General features: G+C 41.7%; 1 pseudogene; it reads left to right on the top strand.

Annotated features, from left to right (window-relative positions):
• The first annotated feature begins 4,008 nt into the window (after positions 1–4,008).
• LOC112080408 (signal-regulatory protein beta-2-like) lies at positions 4,009–8,032 on the top strand (annotated as a pseudogene).
• The last annotated feature ends 713 nt before the right edge of the window (positions 8,033–8,745 follow it).

Here is an 8,745-nt window from a genome sequence, read left to right as displayed (position 1 = left end):
TGTGGTCAGATTTTGACGTGAGTGCACCCTCTCGCTTGGCCTCTTCCTCTCTGGTGTTGTGCAAGGTAGAACATTTTAATGGCTCATCTTTCCAGCCTAGTCACACACATTTCAATACTGAGTGCAGTATAGGTAGCTGACAAAAATGATCAAATAAAATAAAATGAAATGTATTTGTCACATACACATGGTTAGTAGATGTTAATGCGAGTGTAGCGAAATGCTTGTGCTTCTAGTTCCCGACAATGCAGTGATATCTAACAAGTAATCTAACAATATCACAACAAGTACCTTATACACACAAGTGTAAAGGAATGAATAAGAATATGTACATACAAATATATGGATGAGCGATGGCCGAACGGCATAGGCAAGATGCAGTAGATGGAATAGAGTACAGTATATACATATGAGATGAGTAATGTAGCGTATGTAAACATTATTTAAAGCGGCATTGTTTAAAGTGACTATTGATAACATTTAATACATCCAATCTTTTATTATTAAAGTGGCTAGATTTGAGTCACTATGTTGGCAGCAGCCACTCAATGTTAGTGATGGCTGTTTAACAGACTGTTTAACAGTCTGATGGCTTGAGATGGAAGCTGTTTTTCAGTCTCTTGGTCCCAGCTTTGATGCACCTGTACTGACCTCACCTTCTGGATGATAGCGGGTTGAACAGGCAGTGGCTCGGGTGGTTGTTGTCCTTGATCTTTTTGGCCTTCCAGTGACATCGGGTGGTGTGGGTGTCCTGGAGGGCAGGTAGTTTGCCCCAGTGATGTGTTGTGCAGACCTCACTACCCTCTGGAGAGCCTTACYGTTGTGGGCGGAGCAGTTGCCGTACCAGGCGGTGATACAGCCCGACAGGATGCTCTCAATTGTGCATCTGTAAAAGTTTGTGAGTGTTTTTGGTGACATGCCAAATTTCTTCAGCCTCCTGAGGTTGAAGAGACGCTGTTGCGCCTTCTTCACCATGCTGTCTGTGTGGGTGGACCATTTCAGTTTGTCCGTGATGTGTACGCCGAGGAACTTACAACTTTCCACCTGCTCCACTACTGTCCCGTTGATGTGGATAAGGGTTGCTCCCTCTGCTGTTTCCTGAAGTCCACGATCATCTCCTTTGTTTTGTTGACATTGAGTGAGTGTGAAGTTATTTTCCTGACACCACACTCGGAGGGCCCTCACCTCCTCCCTCTAGGCCATCTCGTCATTGTTGGTAATCAAGCCTGTAGTGTCTGTAGTGTCGTCTGCAAACTTGATGATTGAGTTGGAGGCGTGCATGGCCATGCAGTCATTGTTGAACAGGGAGTACAGGAGAGGGCTGAGAACGCACCCTTTTGGGGCCCCAGTGTTGAGGATCAGCAGGGTGGAGATGTTGTTTCCTACCCTTACCACCTGGGGGCGACCCGTCAGGAAGTCCAGTACCCAGTTGCACAGGGCGGGGTCGAGACCCAGGGTCTCGAGCTAAAAGACGAGTTTGGAGGGTACTATGGTGTTAAATGCTGACCTGTAGTCAATGAACAGCATTCTTACATAGGTATTCCTCTTGTCCAGATGGGTTAGGGCAGTGTGCAGTGTGATTGCGATTGCGTCGTCTGTGGACCACTATTGGAGTGGGTCTAGGGTGTCAGGTAGGGTGGAGGTGATATGATCCTTGACTAGTCTCTCAAAGCACTTCATGATGACGGAAGTGAGTGCTAAGGGGCAATAGTCATTTAGCTCAGTTTCCTTAGCTTTCTRGGGAACAGGAACAATGGTGGCCCTCTTGAAGCATGTGGGAACAGCAGACTGGGATAAGGATTGATTGAATATGTCCGTAAACACACCAGCCAGCTGATCTGCGCATGCTCTGAGGACGCGGCTAGGGATGCCGTCTGGGCCGGCAGCCTTGCGAGGGTTAACACGTTTAAATATTGGTAGCAGGACATGTCTGTGGCACTGAATTGTCTTCAAAGCAAGCAAAGAAGTTGTTTAGTTTGTCTGGGAGCGAGACATCGTGGTCCGCGACGGGGCTGGTTTTCTTTTTGTAGTCCATGATTGACTGTAGACCCTGCCACATACCTCTCGTGTCTGATCCGTTGAATTGTGACTCTACTTTGTTTCTATACTGACGCTTAGCTTGRTTGATTGCCTTGRGGAGGGAATAGCTACACTGTTTGTATTCGGTCATGTTTCAGGTCYCCTTTCCTTGATTAAAAGCAGTGGTTCYCGCTTTCAGTTTTGRGCGAATGCTGCCATCAATCCACGGTTTCTGGTTGGGGAAGGTTTTAATAGTCGCTGTGGGTACAACATCACGGAAGCACTTGCTAATAAAGTCGRGGAACATATCCCAGTCCACGTGATCGAAGCAATCTTGAAGCGTGGAATCAGATTGGTCGGACCAGCGTTGAACAAACCTGAGCACGGGCGTTTTCTGTTTTAGTTTCTGTCTGTAGGTTGGGAGCAACAAAATGGAGTTGTGGTCAGATTTTCCGAAAGGAGGGCGGGGGAGGGCTTTGTATGCATCGTGGAAGTTAGAGTAACAATGGTCCAGGATTTTCCCAGCCCAGGTCGCGCATTTGATATGCTGATAACATTTAGGGAGCCTTGTTTTCAGATGAGCCTTGTTAAAATCCCCAGCTACAATTAATGCAGCCTCAGGATATGTGGTTTCCAGTTTACATAGAGTCCACTGAAGTTATTTCAGGACCGTCGATGTGTCTTCTTGGGGGGGGGGGATATACACGACTGTGATTATAATCGAAGAGAATTCTCTTGGTAGATAATGCGGTCGGCATATGATTGTAAGGAATTCTAGGTCAGGTGAACAAAAGGACTGTATGTTGTTATGATCACACCACGTCTCGTTAATCCTAAGGCATACACCCCCGCCCTTCTTCTTAACAGAGAGATGTTTGTTTCTGTCGGCGCAATCCGTGAAGAAACCAGGTGGCTGTACCAACTCTGATAACGTTTCCCGAGTGAGCCATGTTTCCATGAAACAAAGAACGTTACAATCTCTGATGTCTCTCTGGAAGGCAACCCTTGCTCGGATTTCGTCTACGTTGTTGTCAAGAGACTGGACATTGGCGAGTAGTATACTCGGGAGTGGTGTGCGAGGCGCCTGTCTGCGGAGCCTGACCAGAAGAGTGCGCCATCTGCCCCTTCTGCGGCAGATGGCGCAGAAAACAACGTCGCCGGCTGGGATCCGATCCATTGTCCTGGGTGGTGGACCAAACAGAGGATCCGCTTCTGGAAAGTCATATTCCTGGTCGTACTGTTGGTAAGTTGACGTTGCTCTTATATCCAATAGTTCCTCCCGGCTGTATGTAATAAAACTTAASATTTCCTGGGGTAACAATGTCAGAAATAATACATAAAAAAACAAAATACTGCATAGTTTCCTAAGAACGCAAAGCGAGGCGGCCATCTCTGTCGGCGCCGGATGTCAATGTCTTCATTGGCTTAGGCCTACATTTTACATCATTTTTGACCTGAACTCTGAATTTATGCAATCCAGCAAAACCAGCTGAGATGTGTGGTAGGCATTTCTCCAAAAAGAGTGACGAGGGCTCTTTGTCAAAGCAAATCATGTGCTATTTGCAATGCTTTGTGACGCCGCAGTGAAWCACCCCACTTGGTACATTCTGTATGAGGGGCTCCTTTGTCAGGGGATCTAAAATCTGCACCAAGTTTAAACAAATGAGGTTCTAAGAGATCAGAAAAATGTTCTTCCATCAATGGAAATGGAAATGTTCTTCGTTCAAGGACGATCTCTGTAGTGTTCTCAGGGCCGGCTCCAACCCTTTAGGGGCCCTGTTCAAGATTTGGTTGCCCCCCACCCCCCTATTTTATAATACTTTTCATGAAATTCTACTCATGTTGCTATTTTCTTAATTCTATCCATTTTGCCATGGGGTGGAGAGGGATTTGTGCATCTTTAAAGCTAATTTACTGTAATTTTACACGTTTCGCCATTACTTTTRCCATGTTAATATGATATCTGAGTGAGAATGACTAACATAAACAATGGGGCCCACCCCGGAGGTCAGGGCCCTCGGCACGTGCCCTGCTTGCTCGATCGGTATTCGGCCATGATTACTACAAGTTTAGATAGATGGCTAGACTAACTACCAATCAAAATATTTTTAGCTGACATGCTAATTGAGTGACTGTCAGCGACTGACATAACAAGAGAAAAACTGCTGAATGATCTACAACCAAATTTCAAAATTGCAGCTGGTTTATTCTACTATTTTTGCGGGGCTGAGGTCCCCCTAGCTTTTATTCACCCAACTTTGAATAACCTTAATCCAATAAGACGGAGACATTTTTGGTTGATTTTCCCATGTTAGTTGACAACTCAACCAAATTAAAATCAAAACTAGACGTTGAACTGACGTCTGTGCGCAGTGGGCTGTGACAGATTCAAAATCAATGGACTGGTTCAAAATCAACATACGGCAATGGCATCAATGATCAATACATAAGGCCAACAAATCACACTATAGTTAAAGGTGTATTTTAAAGTYATACCATGTCCAGACCCTTGTTGGTGGAAAACCATCTACAGGAAATGTTGAACAACCAATCAGGTCATTCTTACATGGCACCAAGCAAAATGAATAGTTCTTCTCCTTTTGTCACATCAGTCATTACATGTTTCATGTTTAGGCGAAAGAAGGATAATTGTCGTCACAACAATAGCAACTTAGCAAGATGATCAGAACCAGCTTTATTTTGGTACTTCTCATTCAACTTTGTAAGTGCATGCATAACCAATTTTCTTACTGAACTGCATATTTTTTTTTAACTGAATGTGTAACCTACATCTTCGACTATTGGAAAGTAGTGCAGTAGTGCAGAAAGAGGATGGAATACTGTAGTTACGTCAATGTAGTTTTGACAGCTATGAGAGAAAATATCACCATATCAGTATGTTTTCCATGGTTTTAAGAACATTGATTAGGCTTTGTCCAAGCCCATTTCCAGATAGCTCTGACCACTTTGGTAATTATTCTACAAATTGATGTCTGAATTGGCTAAGTTAATACATCTGCAAAACTTCTTTCAAATCTATTGCAGACCTGATTCAAAATGAAGAAGTTAATCAGCCAGTTCCGCTGACCACTGTTCAGCTCGGAGACTCCATATCTCTATCATGCCCATTCGCTGATAACAAAAATTTTCAAGTCCTCWACTGGTACAAGCAAACTATTGGTCAAATGCCCCACGTTGTGGCAGCTATTACTGATTCTTCCAAACCTGTTCTTTCTGGAAAGTTTAATAACCTACGTTTTAAAGTGGACAAAGCCGAAGACGAATCTCATCTCATTATCAGCAATATCAGCACATCAGATGAGGCAACCTACTACTGTGCATTGGGAACAAAGTATCAAATGGATTATAGAAATGGAACCTTTTTGGCTACAAATGGTAATTTAGTTTGAATTGTTAATTTTATTGTTCATCAGTATATTATTATCAGTGTACAGTATAGTCCTCAGTGGATATTATAAAGTTAATCTTGGTACATTGTTCTAAATGCACACTGTCTCAAAMATGTGCTATTAATGCTACAGATCATGCTTCATTTAAACTTGAGAATGTCCTTCATCCAACAAAATGCACAATGTAGGTGACAGTGGAAAGAGGTTTACCAAGATAACTCTGGAGCGGCAGCCAGAGTCTGACCTAGTCCATCCAGGAGACTCTGTGACTCTGCAGTGTACAGTACTCTCTGAGACCTGTACAGGAGAACACAGTGTGTARTGGTTCAGAGCRGGATCAGAAGAATCCCATCCAGGAGTCATTTACACCCCTGGGAACAGGAGTGATGAGTGTGAGAAGAGCCCTGAGACTCCCTCTCCTACACAGAGCTGTGTCTACAGCCTCTCCAAGAACAACCTCAGTCTCTCTGATGCTGGGACTTACTACTGTGCTGTGGCCAAATGTGGGGAGATCCTGTTTGGCAATGGAACAAAATTACACATTGGTAGGTGATGAATATTATTTACAAATAATGAAGGTGATATACAGTGGATGTGTAATAACTTGTCTACTGTGCAACACTTTATACTGAGTATACAAAACATTAAGAACACCTGCTCTTTCCATGACATAGGCTATTGATTGATGTCACTTGTTAAATCCACTTCCAATCAGTGTAGAAGAAGGGGAGGAGACAGATTAAATAATGATTTTTAAGCCTTGAGACAATTGAGACATTGATTGTTCARGTGTGCCATTCAGAAAGTGAATGCGCAAGACAAAAGATTTATGTGCCTTTGAAGGGGGTATGGTAATAGGTGCCATGCGCACCATTTTGTGTCAAGAACTGCAATGCTGCTGGGATTATCATGCTCAACAGTTTCCCTTGTGTATCAAGAATGGTCCACCACCCAAAGGACATCCAGCCAACTTGACACAAGCATTGGAGTCATCATGCTTCTACATCTGCATTGCTTGCTGTTTGGGGTTTTAGGCTGGGTTTCTGTACAGCACTTTGTGACATCGGCTGATGTAAAAAGGGCTTTATAAATACATTTGATTGATTGATTGATTGATTGATCATGGGCCAGCATCCCTGTGGAAAGCTTTCGACACCTTGTAGAGTCCATGCCCGACAAATTGAGGCTGTTCTGATGGCAAAAGGGGAGTGCAACTCAATATTAGGAAGGTGTTCCTAATGTTTGGTACACTCAGTGTAGTTTAAAGGGATAAAAAAAAAAAATRRWWMSCKWWWWKKKRWKCSMTRKAAAYMTTMGGGMRKKKTMGYAAWMMRCRTMMTTTTWAAAGAAAAGCAKATTTTTTGTCKATTAAAATAACATCAAATTGATCAGAAATACAGTGTYGACATTGTTAATGTTGTAAATGACTATTGTAGCTGGAAACGGAAGATTTTTTATAGAATATCTACATAGGCATACAGATGCCCATTATCAGCAACCATCACTCCTGTGTTCCAACGGCACGTTGTGTTAGCTAATCCAAGTTTATTATTTTAAAAGGCTAATTGATCATTAGAAAACCCTTTTGCAATTATGTTAGCACAGCTGAAAACTGTTGTCTTGATTAAAGAAGCAATAAAACTGGCCTTCTTTAGACTAGTTGAGTATCTGGAGCATCAGCGTTTGTGGGTTCGATTACATGACCACAAACTTTTGAACGGTAGTGTATATGCAAAGATGAAGGAAGTTTTTTTCTCAAATGAAATTGTAAAAAAGTGAGGAAAGAAAATCTGATTTCTCGAATACTGCCGGTATACTGTATAGGGAATATACTGTGTACTGTGTTGATCATCATACCACTTCAGTTACTTATAATATTGTAATAAGCTAGTTTATTGAACATGCAAATTCTTTTTGGTTTAGAAAAAGCAGCAGAGCCTGTCATTATCGCTCTGGGAGCAACGTTGGCTTTAAGTCTGATTGTGATCGGTATCCTTGTCTGCACCAGAAATACAAGGCCAATTTGTGAACATTGTTATGGTGAGCTGTTTAGAATTGCAAATTGTAGATTGGCACAAATACATTTTCGGATATCTGTAGCCAAATGTCTTGCMTCTCTGGGAGTACCCTGTCATCGTTATGCTTGTTGCTTGTTTTCTCTCATGGAAAAAGTAGGTGCCTCTCAGCATATAGGACATGGCAGCTCAACAGTGGAACAGTTAAATAACCAGGTAAATAAATGTGTTTGTATAACTTTGCTGCCCATTGATTTGGCTGTTACTTTTGTACTTTTTATTATTAAGTATTGAATATCCCATTCAGAGTACAAAAAAAGCCAACAGCAACGAGATGATGTAGGTGTAATTGTTCTAACAAATCTCAGTTATGACGCAGTGAGTTTATGCCATCACATATATGCTTTATGTTACCAGTATGGCAAAAACATATGATTATTCACAGGATGAAGATGCGGATACGTTGAACTATGCTGCATTGAGTTTCTCTGAGAGGAAAACTAGAAGAGGAAGAAAGAAGAGAGAGACACCACAGGAGAGTGTGTACTCTGATGTCAGGTGTTCAGACTGGGAGTGAAATTGTTTCAACTACGGTACTGAGTAGTGGGTCTAGTTAAGTCATTAATCTCTCAAAWWWWWWAWTTATTACAATAAATGTTGTGTTTTATCTTTCACATGAAAAGGTAACACAGCAGAACAGCAAAAATGGAAAAGAACACTGAAATGTCTGGAACTTGGAAATTCACTTTAAGACTAAATGAAACCTTAAAAGAAAATATTAATAGCATATGTATTTGTTTCCTAACCATTTATCTAGATACTGTAAATGCCTGATGTGTTTTAGCACATGAAAGCAGCATTTACATTTGCCTACACAAAGTAAGTTGTTTTTGTACCTTTATAATGTCCCGGCTTCATATTACCAGTTTTGTTGAATTGTCAGTCCGTAGAGGTTCCTAATATTTTTGCTTCTACTGTACTTTTTATCTGTGAACTTTCCTGTTCAATGTATAGCACCAGTGTACAATAAAACATGGAAACGTGTTCATATGTGGATAATCCTGATATTGGGTTCTGTCTTCTGTGAACGTTTCTAACAAATTATTCTTACATTTACATTTTTGCAGTTTTTGTTATGTTGATCTCATTATCAGTGTCACGCCCTGACTTTAGTTATATTTGCTTTCTTTATTATTTGGTTTGGTCAGGGTGTGACAAGGGTGGTTTGTTTAGTTTTGTCCTGTCTAGGGTTTTTTGGTTATCTATGGGGATTTTGTATTGTCTATGGGTATGTAGGTTTA

The sequence above is a fragment of the Salvelinus sp. IW2-2015 genome, unplaced genomic scaffold (assembly GCF_002910315.2).
Source record: "Salvelinus sp. IW2-2015 unplaced genomic scaffold, ASM291031v2 Un_scaffold16323, whole genome shotgun sequence".
NCBI lineage: Eukaryota > Metazoa > Chordata > Actinopteri > Salmoniformes > Salmonidae > Salvelinus > Salvelinus sp. IW2-2015.
This window is presented reverse-complemented; position numbering and strand designations above follow the sequence as displayed.